We start from the raw sequence: 16,348 nt of genomic DNA, 5'->3' as shown, positions 1-16,348 counted from the left end.
CCGAACTACGGCCCCCCACCAAATCTGACATGATGCTCATTTTTCCAAATAATGTTTTATTGGAACACGATCATGTCCATTCAGTTACATATTACCTGTAGCTGTAGCTGTTTTCATGCTACAGTGGCAGAAATGAGTAGTTGTAACATTGATAGAGTGACCCACAAAACTGAATACTTACAGAACAAAAGGTATGTTGACCCCTTTTCTACACAACAAATATGTTCAATGTTTCTTCTACCAATAATATTCAAGTAATAAATAAGCTAAATGTGTTTTGCTATATCTGCTTTCCTCTGCACCCATTCATTCAACATTTATTTAGTTCCTACTATGAGCCACACACAGTGACCTCTTTGTATGAGATCTCTAATGTACATACACTAAAACTCGGTGAGAGTTCTCTTAGCCACAATATTTAAAGAAGAAATGCTCTCATTCCAAAGTGAATTTTCAATGCTTTATAGCCATTAATATTTGCTTCCTGATCATCCCTTGCCTGACTTTAAAGTTTGGAACTAAATAACTAGATGAAGATTGTATCTCTTCTGGGTTTAGTAGCACATGCTTCACAGAAGAGGCATGTGCCTGTGTCTGACCAGCTCATCCCAGCCTCCACTTGACCTTCTCCCACCCAACCTGAGAAACCTTTCACTGAGCACAAGTTGAAAAGTACTGCTCTAGGGGAACCTGGGTGGCTCAGCTGGTTAAGCATCTGACTCTTGATTCTGGCTCAGGTCATGATCTTGTGGGTTGTCGTATGGAGCTCCGTGTCGCTCTGCGCTGACAGTGCGGAGCCTTCTTGGGATTCTCTCTTTCCGTCTCTCTCTCTGCCCCTGCCCTGCTCACACTCTCTCTCTAAAAATAAACAAACAAACTTTAAAAAAAAGCACTGCTCTAGTCCATTCCTTTATGTCTATAAATCAAATAAACTACAGACCAATAGGGATCTATGCCTATTTTTAAAGGTCTTTAAACCAAAAAAATTCCATAGTCTTCTAAAAGTAGCTCATTTCAACGTCCACCAATTTCTCCAATGAGAAAGCCCTTTCCCTTGTCTTGTTCTGTTTAAATTCACTCACTTCTACCTATCTTCAGGGAGCTGACAAGTACTTTGTAGTATTCTCAACTCTGAATAACATGCTTCTGTGATTAGCAAGTGTAGGGAGGTCAAATCTTTTGGTTTCTTTGAGCTAATAAAAGAAACACTTCCGTAATGAACAAATGTGCTATGAGAATTCTTCTCATACTGGGGAATTCTGCTCATTCTCACAAATTAATTCCCACATTAAAGTTCCTCAGAAAAGTCCTTTGAATGTCCTTTTAAAGATACTGAAGGTGTAGTGGTCTAACGAGAAGCTGTTCCATACAGATGACCATACAGGTGACAGTTGGTTTCTTGTTGCCCACTTGTTGTTCACTACTCAGTTTGCCGGTCCCTTGGAAATACAAACACTCCTAGAGACCCAAGAAATCAAGGGAACAGAGCCTGGCTCTTTGAAGCTGCTAGACTTAGTTGAGCCACTGTGTCCCGGATGAATTCACAAACCCCAGCCACTTACTACACAGCATGAAGACAGGTGAAAGAAAATAAGTACATCAATGTAAACTCATCATTGTTTCTGGGAAAGAAACACAACTTACGCTTTGCTTGTCTTTATACATAAAACAGGGCCTTCCATTTAAATTTCAGCAATAGGGGCACCTGGGTAGCTCAGTCAGTTAAGCGTCTGACCTCGGCTCAGGTCATGGTCTCACGGTTCGTGAGTTTGAGCCCCGCGTTGGGCTCTGTGCTGGAAGCTCAGAGCCTGAAGCCTGCTTTGGATTCTGTGTCTCCTTCTCTCTCTGCCTTTCTCTCTCTCTCTCTCTCTCTCTCTCTCTCTCTCTCAAAAATAAATAAACACTAAAAATTTTTTTTAATTTCAGCAATAATTACAATGAGAGACTCCACTGTGTCACCATGTTTACAGAGTCAAATTGCTAATTAGAGAAACAGTAAAATAATTTATAATACAATTAGACCCAGATACTATTCCTTCTGCTATAGTCACCAAAAAACTAACCTGGGGTAAGCACTGGCCTAGACATGAAATGATTTTGAGTGAATGACCGTGGCTATTTACAATGCACCGGAATTACGGAAATGTTCTGAATTTGATCTGAAGTCCTTGGAAAATAGAATACTCTTAAAATAGCACAATTCAGAAAAGTAAGCCCAGGAGCAACAGAATTGGAACCTACTCAGTAAATACTGTTGGGCTCTGAGAGAGTGGCACCAAGCCACTGGGCCTCACAGCAAGTTTCCTACTCCAAATGGCAAGCCCTTTTAAAGCTATACATCTACTTCAATCCATTCATCCATCAGCAATAAAACTGTTTTGATGGGATTGATTTAATACTTGAGAGAGTCCTGAATTTGATAAATGCATGACAGCTGCTTATTTTGGCCTCTTTTGCAAAGCTGTAGCTAGCATTGTTTGGCCTCTTTTGCATAGCTGTAGCTAGCTCTAGATAGAAAGTCCATTTCTTCCCTTTGTTTCATTTACCAGAATATATTCAGGGTAACTGTTACAAAGAGCAGAAAAGAAATGGTTCCTAGAGTCTTTTTAGCACAGAGGTTGGGTACCATGCTGGAAACAGGCAGAGTCGCTGGACCTGGTGCTTAGAGCATAGTCTCCTTATAGAATAAGGAATAACATACCAATGTCACCATCCACAGACAGACCCTCCCTTCGTTCTCTTCAACCCCCTTCAAGTCATGAGAAGTCTCTTACCTTGTTTCTTCCAGCTACCATGGCTATCATTTTTGGATGACCCTCCCAGGCTACAGGAATGTTTTTGAGTTTCCTCAAGATGGCAAAGGCCTCTCACCCATCCCTAACTGACTGTTCATTCCCAACCACTTACTTGACATTTCCTCCAATCACAAACACCCAGGATGTTGTGTTTCTTTGCAGCAAGTCCAGAACTATCCCTTGGTGGCTTTATATCATCAATTAGAGATTAAACATATTCTTTAGATTAAGTGGCACAAAGTAAACACAGGCATTGCTGAATACCCTCCACTCAAGTTAGGGAGGTGGAGGGTTCCTTGCTGACCACAGATGCAGTGTGGTGAGCTAATGCTCCTTAGCTGAGAAGGTACAGTATAGTTTGCCCTGATAGCTTTCATTGACTAAAAGCACATAATCATACAATCATATTTGGATAAGGAGAAAATATACATTAACAGTATACTCTAAAAGACTACTATATGTACACATTTATACTTTTATATTCATTATACATTTTTATTTGGTTCTATAAACTTCAGGAAAATATTTTCAGAAACACATACTATTATACCAAATCAAGGTGATGTAAAATATGATATGCGTATTCTCCCTGGAAAATGCTTCAGATTTTTGAGAAAGACAGTTTAACTCTTCAACTCTGCCTCTTAAATCTTCATTCCAAATTCAAGGGCAGTTTCAGAGGTCACTTTTTGCAGCAGCAAAGCTCTTACTCTGCCTGTGTTATTTCAGTGGGAAGCCTCTGGAAGACAGCTCTCCTTCACAGCTCAGGGGAGAAGGGTTCATGCCATTGGTGACACAGGTTCACTAAGACAAGGGAGGGCAGGGGGCAGGAGAAATAGTTGGATGGAAGAAGACAGACTGGGGGCTAGACTAGGCTGGGGCGGGGGGGAGGCATGCAACGGAGGAGCGGGTGCAGTGGTCTCAGCCCTTATGATGAGGGCACTGAGATGGGTGTGAGGCTGTCTGATCTGATCTGCAGGGGAACCTCTAGAGAAGCAGATGGCAATCGAGTGTTAGGGGTCTGAGGGCTTCAGCAGCAGCTGTAGGAGATCTGTCTGTACAGTTCTGCACAAGCAGCCAACACCCTGGGGGAGGGACTGCACACAGGTCAGGCAAGCAGTCTTTGGTTTACAGAAGAGCAACTAGGTAGCTAGCCCCTGGACTGACAGAGACGGTGGAGGCAGATAACCCTGTGGCTAGGGGAACCACACCTAGGGCTCCCAGGGCTCAGGTGATGGATAGTCGTGGTCCTGGAAGAAAAGAGATGCACGCGAGAAAGGGAAATGGAGAGTTTCATGAAGAGACTATTTTCAACGGAGGGGACGGGGTTAAAGAAACCTGACCGGGGACCCACTGTGCTGCCAAGTGAGGCTGAGGGAGGAGTTAACACTGGGCCTGCTGGGTCAAGGGCAAGGAGCCTGTGGGAATTGTCTCTCAGGGGGTTTTGACATAGAGAGCTGTCGGGGTGGCTATAAGAGAGGGCCACCAAACAGAAGGTGCGCCCCCTGAAGGAGGAGCAGAGCCACTGCCAACGCAGGCCAGGCAGGGAGTGAGCCCAGGTGCACACAGACACATCCTTGTCTTCTGTTCCATGGCCAGATGCAGCAGAGGGGATGGGAGGGGATACACTAGACAGCCCTCAGAGCACAGCTCAGGACGCACACGCGTGGCGAATGAATTTGCTGGGACAAACTGAGAACATACAAGCACACCCTGGGAGAGAAGGACACAGAAGCCCAGAAGTCACACTTTGCACCCCTCAATGTGAGTCCGTGGAGATACACCTGCTTCCGGTGGGAGGGTGTTTCTTAATAATCTAGATTATATTCTTTCCCCTCCCCCACCCTCCAGTTGGACCCAGGTACTGGAGCTGGTCTGAACTCACAAGTGGGAATCATCACCGCATTTATAGTGAAGCAGAGGAGACGGAGGCAGGGAAAGTAGGAGAGGGGTGACCAGCCAATACAGCTCTCAGTACCTGACAAATCTCAAAAGTATGTCCATTCTAATACTTGTACTTGATTCTCGGGGCACCTTTTAGCGGGTCAGGTCAGCATTTTCACGTTTTAAGCACCATTCAGAAAGCTGAGGAAATTTAGACTGCCCAATAAGCTGCACCAACTCCCCCACTTGCAGCATATTGGCCACATGAATCACAAAGAAATTTGGTTAGAAGAAAATCTACTACCATTAGAAGAAATTTCTGTTCAAAGGAGCCTGGGGAAGTCTCCCTCACCAGCACAGAGCACACCTCGGCACCTCCCTCCCCCTGGGCTGGAGCTGTTCTCACTGGGGGGGGGTCAGGTGCCACTGACTCCAGCAGGTGTCACTGCTCTAGACTGTTTCCTCCTGCTGCCCTTCCCTAGTCACCACTGATGCTGGAGAAGAGAACATGTAAACAGCTAGTGCTGGCCACGGCCAAAGCTACTGCCACTTCTCTGGTCTCTTTCTTTTAAAGCTCCCCCAGCCAATGGGTTCCCTTCCAGCTCCCCCAGTTGCAAAAGTTGCTTGCCTGCTTGCTTAATTAGGCTTATTTAGCTTCTAGGCTGTAGAAGTTCAGACCACAGTAAGGGATTCAAGGCTGCCACTCCCCCAGCACAATCAGCAGGGTCCCACCATGGAGCCCCCAGCACCTCAGCTCTCTCCTGCCTTCCTTCTCTACCAGGTATACCTAGAGAGCTGCAAAGAGCCTCTGTCTTCTCTCTTGTTTGATATCGCAGTCCTGGTGCTAAATATCCATCTCTGCTTTTCCCTTCACTACCTTTACCCACTAGGGTTCTTCAGTAAACATAAGTGTCATGAATGCTTTGCAAAGGTGACATGATGTCAAAAGATATTAAATTGGTGGCAACAATCATATCTGTGCTCATAGTCTCACTTCATCTCATGCTACACAGCTTGATAGGCTCATAAGAGAATCTGGGACCTTCCAAAAGCAGTTTCTGGAATAGCAACACAAATTGTTACCATTATAATAAAAAGTCAGTATTTATTGAGACTAACTAGGTCCCATACATTAAACTGTGTGGTTTATACATTTATCTTTAACCTCCACAGCAGCCCAAAGTACTATGTATTGTTATCTTCATTTGAGAAATTAGGTTAGAGTGTTTAGATAAATATCCCCCAAGATTAACAGCTAGTAAATTGTAAAGACAGGATTTGAATTCGGGTGTCCTGGACAGGGTAATCTTAGTTCCTGAAATGCCTCCTGACCCATTATGAGCTTCTGCTGTAAGGGAGGACCAATGCGTCTTACTATACAGAGGAACAGGAATATATTCATTTAAAACAATAATAATGTCCTGAAACTAATGTAACATTTGTGTCAACTCTACCTCAGTAAACAGATAAAGAACAATTCCAAATAATGGAATTCATAGCATCATGAATGTGAAAATAAAATGTCTCAGTAAACAAGGCATGTGGGTCTGAGTTTTCACCTCATTCATATCTGTGTATTCTCAGACGCATTTCTCAGATGCATTATTCTCTTGGAATACTACATAATTTACATATTTGCCTTTCACAGCACTTCTGGAACTATTTAAAGTTCAGAAAAATTATTCATCTCACAGCCTCATTGGTACATTAATTATTATAAAAATTATTAATTTAGTATTTGTATTTAAGTTGGAAAAGTCCTTTCCCTAAAGTGCCATTTCCAGTTTCTGATCTTTTTTTAAAAGTTTATTTATTTATTTTGAGGTGGGGGAAGGGGCAGAGAGACAAGGAGAGAAAGAATCTCAAGCAGGCTCAGCACTGTCAGCGTAGAGCCCAACATGGGGCTCGAATTCATGAACCTGGACCATGAGATCATGATCTGAGCAGAAATCAAGAGTTGGATGCTTAACTAACTGAGCCACCCAGATGCCCCTCCAGTTTCTGATCTTAAGTGTGTCCAACAGAGCTCATGGCTGCTGTCCACATGGGCCCTCCAAGATGTCATGACACCTCTTCCTAGCTTTCTAACACCCCACTGTGATGCACACTCTTTGCCTTCTCAGATCCATAGACATCAGCAGCAGCCCTTGACCAACTCAACTGTACTATGACCTCTTTTTTGAAGACGTTTTTCTAAATGACTACAACTCCATCCCTTTAATGCTCAACAGAACGTCTTTCCTGCCTTTCCTCTCCAGTCAATGCAGAGAGTACCCCTGACATTATACTCTATTACTATTCACTGCTTACTCTGATGTTACGTACCATTTGCTTATTTTTCTGTACCCATTAGCATTTTATTAGTTTGTCCCTAATTATGATAATTTAATGGACTAAACATGGAAAGAAAAGCAACACCACAGGAGTATAGAAGATGTAAAGAAGGTGGTGAGGGGTGTCGAGCAGAGGGAGGTACTTGGGGAGTTATAATAACAGCTGTTGACTCAGGCCACCCAGTGCCCTAGAGGCTGACTCCAAAATTGGTTTACATACTGTATAGCAACACAGCCCATGCCCACACCCTCCCTCATTTAAAGGCTCAGCCTTCCAGAGACTCCAGCCCAAGGTTCTGTTTTACAGAGCTATGCTTGGAAAAGGTAGCCTGGCCTGGCAGGTCGTGATGAAAGCAAGGCAGAGCAGCCAGTGTCGATGTCCTTTACATTGATGACTTTGACCAGAGGGGTCAACAGGAACATCAGCAGAGACCAGCAATTCCCTCGGGAAGCCAGGCAATGCCCAGTCTCTCTTCCCCCAGCCAAGACAGTCTGAGTCCAGAGCTTACAAACTAAGTGCCACACAGGCAGAGCAGGTGATGTAAATGAGTGAGGTGATCCGGAGTGTGACAATCAGGAGTACACCTGCAAACTGTAGCGTTCCTTCCCAGCAGAAAGAGCCAGCCACTTCTCAGTTTACCCCACTTATTACCACATAGGATTGTGGTCTGTGTTGCCAGCTCCTCTGATTTTCCCAGAGAACTAAGAAACCCAGGTTTTCATGTGAAGCCTGCCAGTTTTGAAATGTTATTGGCAATCTTTACCTATTTTTAAACTACATGTGCCCTTGACACGCAGGTGTGACCTAAAGACTGACAGTTTGCAACCCCTGCGTGGTGCCCAAAAATCAAGGTCAGCTTCTTCTTTCTTTACATGCTCTTACTGCTTTTTCTCTGCCTTTTCCTCCTCTGTGCTGGCTCACATCATCCTAATCCTTCCATCCAAACCCTTGCTCCCTTCGCTAATGCTGTCCTTTTAGCAAAATTCCACTTCATGATTATATAAAAAGACCCAACCCCCCGGATCAAACACAGCAATTTATGGAAAATCAAAATGAGTAAAAATTTTTAAACCTGGCATTAAAAACCACCTCGTAGACTCCTCTGTCTCCTGAAGCCACTTTAGATGTATTAATATTTCAAAGGTTCATACTTGAATTTATTTTTTATTCCTATTTGATATTGCCTCATACATATGTGGTCTTTTTAAATTCTTGAGGTGAAAGGGTCGCTTCAGCTTCTCCTGTTCAACCACTTCCCAGAGGCCCCCCAGTTCCTCTCCACAAACATAAACGTGCTAACATTCCAGTCCTCTCTCTTTGGAGTCAGCTGACAGAGGTTCCAGAAGGCCCTTTGGACTTTCTGGGGGTTCTAACCTGTCTGAGGAACCATGACTGTGACTGGAAGCTCTCTGAGGGAATTCTGCAGATATTTACCTAGCACCTCAGCAATGCAACTCTATGCCAACACTGAGAGGTGTTTTCATCCCACATTTCCTGGATTCGTCCTGAGTTCTGGCCATTTCACAGAAAGAAGATGTCAAAAACAGGGCCAATCTTGCATCAAGAGAGAGTAGGTGACCACCTATATGCTGAAGATTTAGTAAAAAAAAAAAAACAATTAAAATGAAAAACTTCCCTACCTGTTCATGATGGCTAAAACCTCAGGCCAAGTTTTTCATTCCACCATGGAAGTGCAGGAGACTGTTCCCCAGGGAAAAGCATCAGCAAACATCAGTCCATCCTGAGGGGTAGATACCAGATGTCAGGAATTTTCCTGAAAAAGCAAGAGGCAAGTGAGGAAAGATAGGGGCCATGAAGTCAGTGGGAGTCCCCACAAGGAAGGGACGAGGAACCTGAGAAGAGAGACTGGGCGGCCACTGCACAATTTTGCCTGGATTTCTTTCCTACTGTCCTCCCACTTCACTCCTCCAGCTACCCTGGAGCATACTCCGGACCTTTGCCTGCCCACTGGGGACAATTTGGGGAAATACTTTAATACTTCCTCCAGTCCCTAAGGCAAGATCAAAACCCTAACCCACCTTTCAGCCCCACGACCCCCACACCACCCCAGCATTCAGGCCGCGGACACAGACAACACAGTAGACAGATGAAATCTGCTGGAGTGTTCTGCTGCTAATTCCTGAGGCAAGCCCTTTCTTGCGGAGGAATTTCACTTTCCTGGTCCAACAGAGATACAACCCAGAGGGCAAACTCCCATGGTGGGTATAATTCTTTGGGTGAAATGTTTAGAAGAGTCCTGCCAACACAAAGCAGCAATTTCCATGCAAATTCATGCCTATGGGGGAAAATGCAATTGGCCCAACAACCACACTGATGGGACCTCCCCTTCCCACTCCAGTGGGGTGTAGAGGCACGGCTTGAAGGAAGAGATCTATCTGTTCAGCTTTTCTCCCTCTGAGCGTGCCAAACATAAACGACTCCTGTGTTTCGAAGGGGTGTTACTCCCCACTGCTGCTCAATGACAAGGACTGCGTGGAAATGGGAAGTCAAGTTCCCCCTCCTTCTCAGCGGGATCACAAGAACAAAGGCAGTGTTTTGTTGTTTTTTTTAAGAAAGAAAGAAAGAGGGCATTCATGTTTTGTGAAACCAAAAAGGCTGGTTTACCATGTGGAGTTTACAGAGAAAAATCATCACCATCAACATCATCATCATCATCATCATCATTCACTAACTTTGGTTAATTGGAGGGGACGACAGTGCTTGAACCCACCCATATCCATTCTGATAGGCACGCTGGGGCAGTGGCAGATGTAGTGGTGGAAAGAGTTCAGGATCAGTAGATTGTTCTGGTCTCCACCATTAATATCAAGACGAACTGGGGGCAAAGTGCAATAAGTGTGATGGAGCTGAACTAGTCCAGGGGTGTTTAAGTTGAGGTACAGGTACACTTGCCCTGGTGCATGAAGACTTTCCAAGGGAAGCGATAACTTTGGGGAATCAACTGCTAAATCTTCAGTCCTCTTTTCTGAAATTAATTTGTCTAAGATCATGCCACAAGGACTTTTTTCCTCCAGTAGTTCTCTTTCTACTTTGCAAGGAAAGCATACCCTTCGCCCACCACGGTCCTACTCAGGTGCGTTGTCCTGGGGTGTCAGAACATCCATGGCTTCCTTCTGAGGGAGAGTCCTTTGAGAGAAAGGCAAGAGAGATTCAGAAACATATTGAAAGTAGGAGAAAAACTCATTGTGAGCCTCTTTTGTTCCTTCTTCCTTCCCCTCACTTCCTTCTTTTCTTCCTCCACTCTTTTTTTTTTTTTTTTAACTTTCTATGTTCTATAGTTTATTTGGCATGTAATGAGTGTGAGATGCTCTTCCTTCACTTCTTAAGAGTCAGAATTCAGGAGCAAGAAGATTTCAAAGGGTTGCATGCTAACACCCTTCTCTGAATTAAAAAATGAAGTGAGATTTTTTTTCTGACATAAAGCAAGTCCAATTTGGCAGAACAGTTTGACAATAAGGACTAGCTTTGCCAATTAATTTATGTGATGGACACTCTCCATAAAGTTAATGAGCTAAATCTGCAGCTCCAAAGTTTTGATGAAAATATATTTTAATCACAGATATGATATTCAGGACATTATCTAATACGTACTTTCCAACTACTTAAATTTATGATAAAAAATTTTAGGGGCGCCTGGGTGGCGCAGTCGGTTAAGCGGCCGACTTCAGCCAGGTCACGATCTCGCGTCTGTGAGTTCGAGCCCCGCGTCAGGCTCTGGGGTGATGGCTCGGAGCCTGGAGCCTGTTTCCGATTCTGTGTCTCCCTCTCTCTCTGCCCCTCCCCCGTTCATGCTCTGTCTCTCTCTGTCCCAAAAATAAATAAAAAAAAAAAAAAAAAAAACGTTGAAAAAAAAAAGAAAAAAAAAAAAAAATTTTAGATGTCAACTCAAAAAGAACCTTGCAGAATTCTTTCATGGAGTATATGAGCAAAAAACAAGACTGATGCCACTAGTCAAGCTGGTTCTTTCCAGGTCAGAGTGCTCGTGAATTTTCTTGGTATCTTCTCTTTCCCCCTCTCTCTGCACCCAGTTCCATACCTCACTCTCCCTACCTTACTTTACTGCCTTCTCAGTCATAGCATTTGAGAGTCCTTGGTCACTAGTGTTCAGTATCCTTTTCAGCCCCCACAAATTAAAACACATCTGAAAAAAACAGAAAAGAAGAGGGAGAAACTGTGGGAGCCGGGCATAAAGTCCCCAAAATATTTCCTAAATAATTCGACCATCTTACAGATGAGGGGACCAGGAAGAACAGACTGGATATCTCAACTGTTTCATAAAAATATAATGAACTCATTCTATTCCCCATCTCCCTGTTGGACTAATTTAATATTTCCTTCCCACTCAAAAGAGATAGATATGATATTCAAGGCCAAACAAAGTAGCAACTTTTCTTTTTAGTCTCTTTTTTTTTATTTTAGTACAGTTGACACTTAATATTAATTTTAGGCGTACAACATAATGGTTCAACATTTACAGAAATTACAAAATGATAGCCATAGTCTAGTCACCATTTGTGGCCATACAAAATTCTTACAATATCATTCACTATATTTCTTATGTTGTACTTGTCATCCCCATGACTTATTTATTTTATGACTGGAAGTTTGTACCTCTTAATCCCCTTCACCTATTTTCCCATTCCCTCATCCCCTCCCCCTCTGGAAACCACCCATTTATTCTCTGTATTTATGAGTCTGTTTCTGGTTTTTGTTATTTGTTTGTTTGCTTTGTTTTTTAGATTCCACATATAAGTGAAATCATGCAGTATTTGTCTTTGTCTGACTTAGGTCCGTTCTCTAGGTCCGTTCATGTTATCCTAAATTGCAAGATTTTATTTTTAATGGCTATGTAATATTCCATCATGTAAATACACCACATCTTTATCCAGTCATTCATCAATGGACATCTAGGTTGCTTTCATATCTTGACTATCATGAATAATGCTGCAATGAACACAGGGGTGCATATGTCTTTTCAAATAGTGTTTTCAGTTTCTTCGAGGAAACACCCAGAAGTGGAATTACTGGATCATATGGTACACTATTTTTAGGTTTTTGAGGAAGTTCCTCACTGTTTTCCAGAATGCAACCTTTCTTTCTAACTTTGTTTGTAATGCATTCCAGTGACACATTTCTCTCTCTTTTTTTTTTTTTTTTGTCCACAGTGACCACTGTTGGATGTAAAGATAAGAAGAAAAAAGTACTTAGATGTATAGATAAAGATAGATACATGTAGAGGCAGAGGTAGAGATATCTCCAATTCCCTTTGCTTTGTTTATAGAAGGCTGGAATGATGAGAATGTCTATTGTTATCAACAAACCTCAGAAAAGGAGATAAACTCCTGATGGTTCTGATTAGCTACACTAGCCAGTTGGCTTTTGCTCTAGACAAAATTTAAAAAATTTTCATCCCATGCCCCTTTGGTCATCTGGTGAATCCTTCTTTTTTTTTTTCCCCCCAGTGTGGCTGTATACTTTTTTGTTCATTGTGGTAACACTTAACATGAGATGTACCTTTTAACAAAATTGTTTACATGTACAATACACTTAAAAAGAACATTTGTATTGCATTATACACTTAAAAAGAACATGTAACATAAGGTCTACCCTCTTAGTGAATTTTGATGTATGATGTATGTACAGGACTGTTAGCTATAGGCACTATGCTGTGTAGTAGATCTCAAGGACTTCTTCATCTTGCATAACCAAAACTTTGTGCCTTTTGACCACCATCTCCCATTTCCATCTCCTCCACTGCCAGCCTCTGTTACACAACATTCTACCCTCCGCTTCTGTAACCCTATTTCGGATTCCTCATGTAAGTGAGATCATATAGTATTTGTCTTTCTGTTTCTGGCTTATTTCACTTAGCATAATGCCCTCCCAATCCACCCATCCATTCAATTCAAATGGCAGGATTTTCTTCTTTTTTAAGGCTGAATAATATTCTGTTGCATAAATATACCACATTTTCTTTATCCATTCATCCACCAATAGACATTTTGGTTATTTCCATATCTTGGCTATTGTGTATAGTACTGCAATTAACATGGGAGTGCAAATATCTCTTTAGGATCCCCATTTCAATTCTTTGGGAGGTGATTACATAGACCTCTTCTCAGAATACATAAAACAAATGAGTAACATTGCAAAAGCAGATAAATATCTTAAAAGACTGTTATCAAAATATTTTTAAATGCAATTTTGTGACATAGTAATATATGTGCTTTTTAATTAATGTATTAAATAGCAGGATCAGCATATTATCCTGGAATAATATCTATCATAATTTTAAAGTAGTCATGAGGTGCATGGATGGATCAGTCAGCCAAGCATCAGGCTCTTGATTTCGGCTCAGGTCATGATCTTGCAGTTCATGGGATTGAGCCCTGTGTCGAGCTCTGCACTGATAGAGTGGAGCCTGCTTGGGATTCTTTCTCCCCCTCTCTCTCTGCCCCTCCCCTGCTCACTCTCTCTCTCTCTCTTTCTAAAAATAAATGAACACTTAAAAATATATAAAGTAGTAATTAGTGTAAATGATATTTTGAAATACCTGCAACAACTGTAATATGTTATAAAATATATATAATTTGGTGATGATTCACAGATACTGCCAATATTGCTGGCGTTTGTTGGCTATATATATAATAAAAGAAAATGTTACATTTCAATTAGAGCTTAGTGTAAATAAAGACTTCTGGGGTTTTTTTTCCCCATCCAAATTCATGGATACCCTGCTCTAAATAAACTGTGATTCAGGAAATATTTTGAAGGCCTTCCTACCTTCCTTTTACTCCCTCTTTACTATTCTGGTTGACTCTTCCCTTCCAGAGCACCTGCCCTAGGGTAGTTTCGATTAGCTGATGTAATGGCTCATGAACAACAACCACCATTCATTGACTGGCTACCATTTTGCATACATTACTTGTATGCCTTATAACAACCGTCCAAGATATTTTATGAATGAAACAACTGAAGCTCACAGAGGTTAAATAACTTTCCCAAGGCAGCAAAGCAGAAGATTTGGTATTTAAACTCAGGTCTATATGGCTTAAAGCTTCTTCTCATTTCCACTACTTACACTGCCTCCTTTGGACTTAGAAATTTTACATCTTAATAGGGAGTATAAAAACCAAATACCTTCAAGAAATAGATTTGTAATGGAATTTCAGGCATGATCAGAGGTAGAGCTATTCAGAAATGAGAAGTCTTTAGATACTCTCTACATCTTGCAACACCAGTGACTCTTCTCACTCACGGCCCCATTTCTGCAGAGAGGTAAGGAACAGGGTCAAACCATAGAAATCTATCCCTAATCCCTGTAAGGGCTGCACAAGTTACAGAATGTGTGGGCAGACAGAATGCTTTAATACCTTTGAAAGAAAAAGAGAGATTATGAAAAAGATATTTTTAACCTGGCTGACATTGTCAGCAGAGTTCTAGATGCATTCTGGGTGTTTTGTTTTAATTACTCCAGACACAGTAAAGAAACTATGATCTCTACCTTATAAAGGAAGAACTGCGTGCCAAAAATGATTAAGAAAATGACATGGGGGGCACCTGGGTGGCTCAGTCAGTTAAGTGCCGGACTTCAGCTCAGGTCATGATCTCACAGTTTGTGGGTTCAAGCCCCACATTGGGCTCTGTGCTGAAAACTCAGAGCCTGGAGCCTGCTTTGGTTTCTGTGTCTCCCTCTCTCTCTGCCCCTCTCCCACTTTCTCTCTCTCTCTCTCTCAAAAATAAATAGACATTGGGGTGCCTGGGTGGCTCAGTCGGTTGAGCGTCCGACTTCAGCTCAGGTCACGATCTCACGGTTCGTGGGTTCGAGCCCCGCGTCGGGCTCTGGGCTGATGGCTCAGAGCCTGGAGCCTGCTTCCGATTCTGTGTCTCCCTCTCTCTCTGCCCCTCCCCCGTTCATGCTCTGTCTCTCTCTGTCTCAAAAATAAATAAACATTAAAAATATATATATTTAAAATAAAAAAATAAAAATAAATAGACATTAAAAAATTAAAAAAAAAAAAAAAGAAAGAAAATGACATGGAGGGCTTTCCACATCTGTGCAACTTCACCGTGGCTTTCTGTTGTTACAAGTAGATTTCCCAAATCCTAAAAGGAAGAAAGTGTTGGGCAGAGGAAGGAGGGCGTCTGAAACACTTTCACAGACTAAGTTCGCAAACAACTTGAAGGCAGCGTCCTCGCATCAGACTATAAGCCTCCCACGGGAAGGGATAGCATCTTTGGCATGTCTATACTCCTGAGCAGCCAGAGCAGGGTCTGGAACAGAAGAGGCTCACAGTGATTGTTTAACTGAACTAGGGCAGTACCAGCCTAGGAACTTCCTGTGTAACCCTTCAGGGCATGCAGGCATCTCCCTGTCAATAAAGGACACTCAGTGCTTCTAGCAGGTTGGTTTCCAGGCCATAAACATCTGGACAATGCTGTCTTATTAACCATTGAGATGATGCACCTCTTTATGTCTTCCTTTTATCCTTCTCTCCTACCATGCTTCTTTCTACTTTAAGGCAGAACTGGTAAGTATTATACCTACCACAACCTCTGGATGACAGATCTCATCTGACTTTTAACTAATATTTGTCAAGCTCAAACATATGGTATTCTATTGAGTGCATTAGAAAATTAAGATGGATGGGAATGGTTTATCGCTAATGTTTTTTATACCACAAACATTACCAAAAAAAAATCTGCACTAGTGTCCAACTAAATTTTCTCCAGTCTGCCTTATCTAGCATTAAGTCTAAGAAGCCTTACAACAAATATTCATTAAGCACTTATTCTGAGCTTTGTACTATTCTAGGTACAAGGAGTAGGGAATACAGTGTAATAAGTGCTGAGCAGCAGTATCAGTGAAGATCTACAAATGAACAAAGAAGTAATACATTTTTGTAGCGCTTCCTATTTTTTAAATTACTTTCACACATACTAGCTCATGTTTTTCTCAAGGCCACGTTTCGTTCCCTAGGTGGTAAGTACAGCAGGTATTATTAGCAAGTATTAACAAGGCCGTAGAACTTGCCCAAGTTCTGGCAGTGTGTCAGTAGGAGACCTAAAACTAGAATCCATTTCCTTTTTTTTTTTTTTCTTTTTAAAAATTTTTTTTATTGTCTAATTTACATCCAAGTTAGTTAGCATATGGTGTCCATTACGTTTATTTAAAGGTGCTGTTGCTGGCTGTTTAGTGCCAGGAATGGCTTTTCTCTCCATTGGTGCTGCTTTTGCATTACTCAGTCCCTGAGGCATCCTGCTACTTCCTTGTACACATGTCAGCTCTGAACTGATCTCTGCCAATTGAAAGT

At 42.1% G+C, this 16,348-nt stretch overlaps 1 long non-coding RNA gene across 3 annotated transcripts in view; it reads right to left on the bottom strand.

The window, feature by feature from the left end:
- Nucleotides 1–14,376, bottom strand: part of LOC131502376 (uncharacterized) — a 60,112-nt gene extending 45,736 nt beyond the window's left edge. Inside the window, exons 1-4 of one of the 3 annotated variants that reach the window (XR_009257028.1) lie at nucleotides 14,175–14,376; nucleotides 11,085–11,175; nucleotides 10,082–10,160; nucleotides 8,654–8,787 (exon numbers count right to left, since the gene is read on the bottom strand). This is a non-coding gene — a long non-coding RNA (uncharacterized LOC131502376). The remainder of the gene's footprint in view (nucleotides 1–8,653; nucleotides 8,788–10,081; nucleotides 10,161–11,084; nucleotides 11,176–14,174) is intronic. The other 2 variants (XR_009257030.1, XR_009257031.1) reach the window with 2 other exon arrangements.
- Between the last annotated feature and the right edge of the window lie 1,972 nt (nucleotides 14,377–16,348).

The sequence above is a fragment of the Neofelis nebulosa genome, chromosome 2 (genome assembly GCF_028018385.1).
Source record: "Neofelis nebulosa isolate mNeoNeb1 chromosome 2, mNeoNeb1.pri, whole genome shotgun sequence".
NCBI lineage: Eukaryota > Metazoa > Chordata > Mammalia > Carnivora > Felidae > Neofelis > Neofelis nebulosa.
Note: the sequence above shows the minus strand (reverse complement) of the source record. Positions and strands in the feature narration are given on the sequence as shown.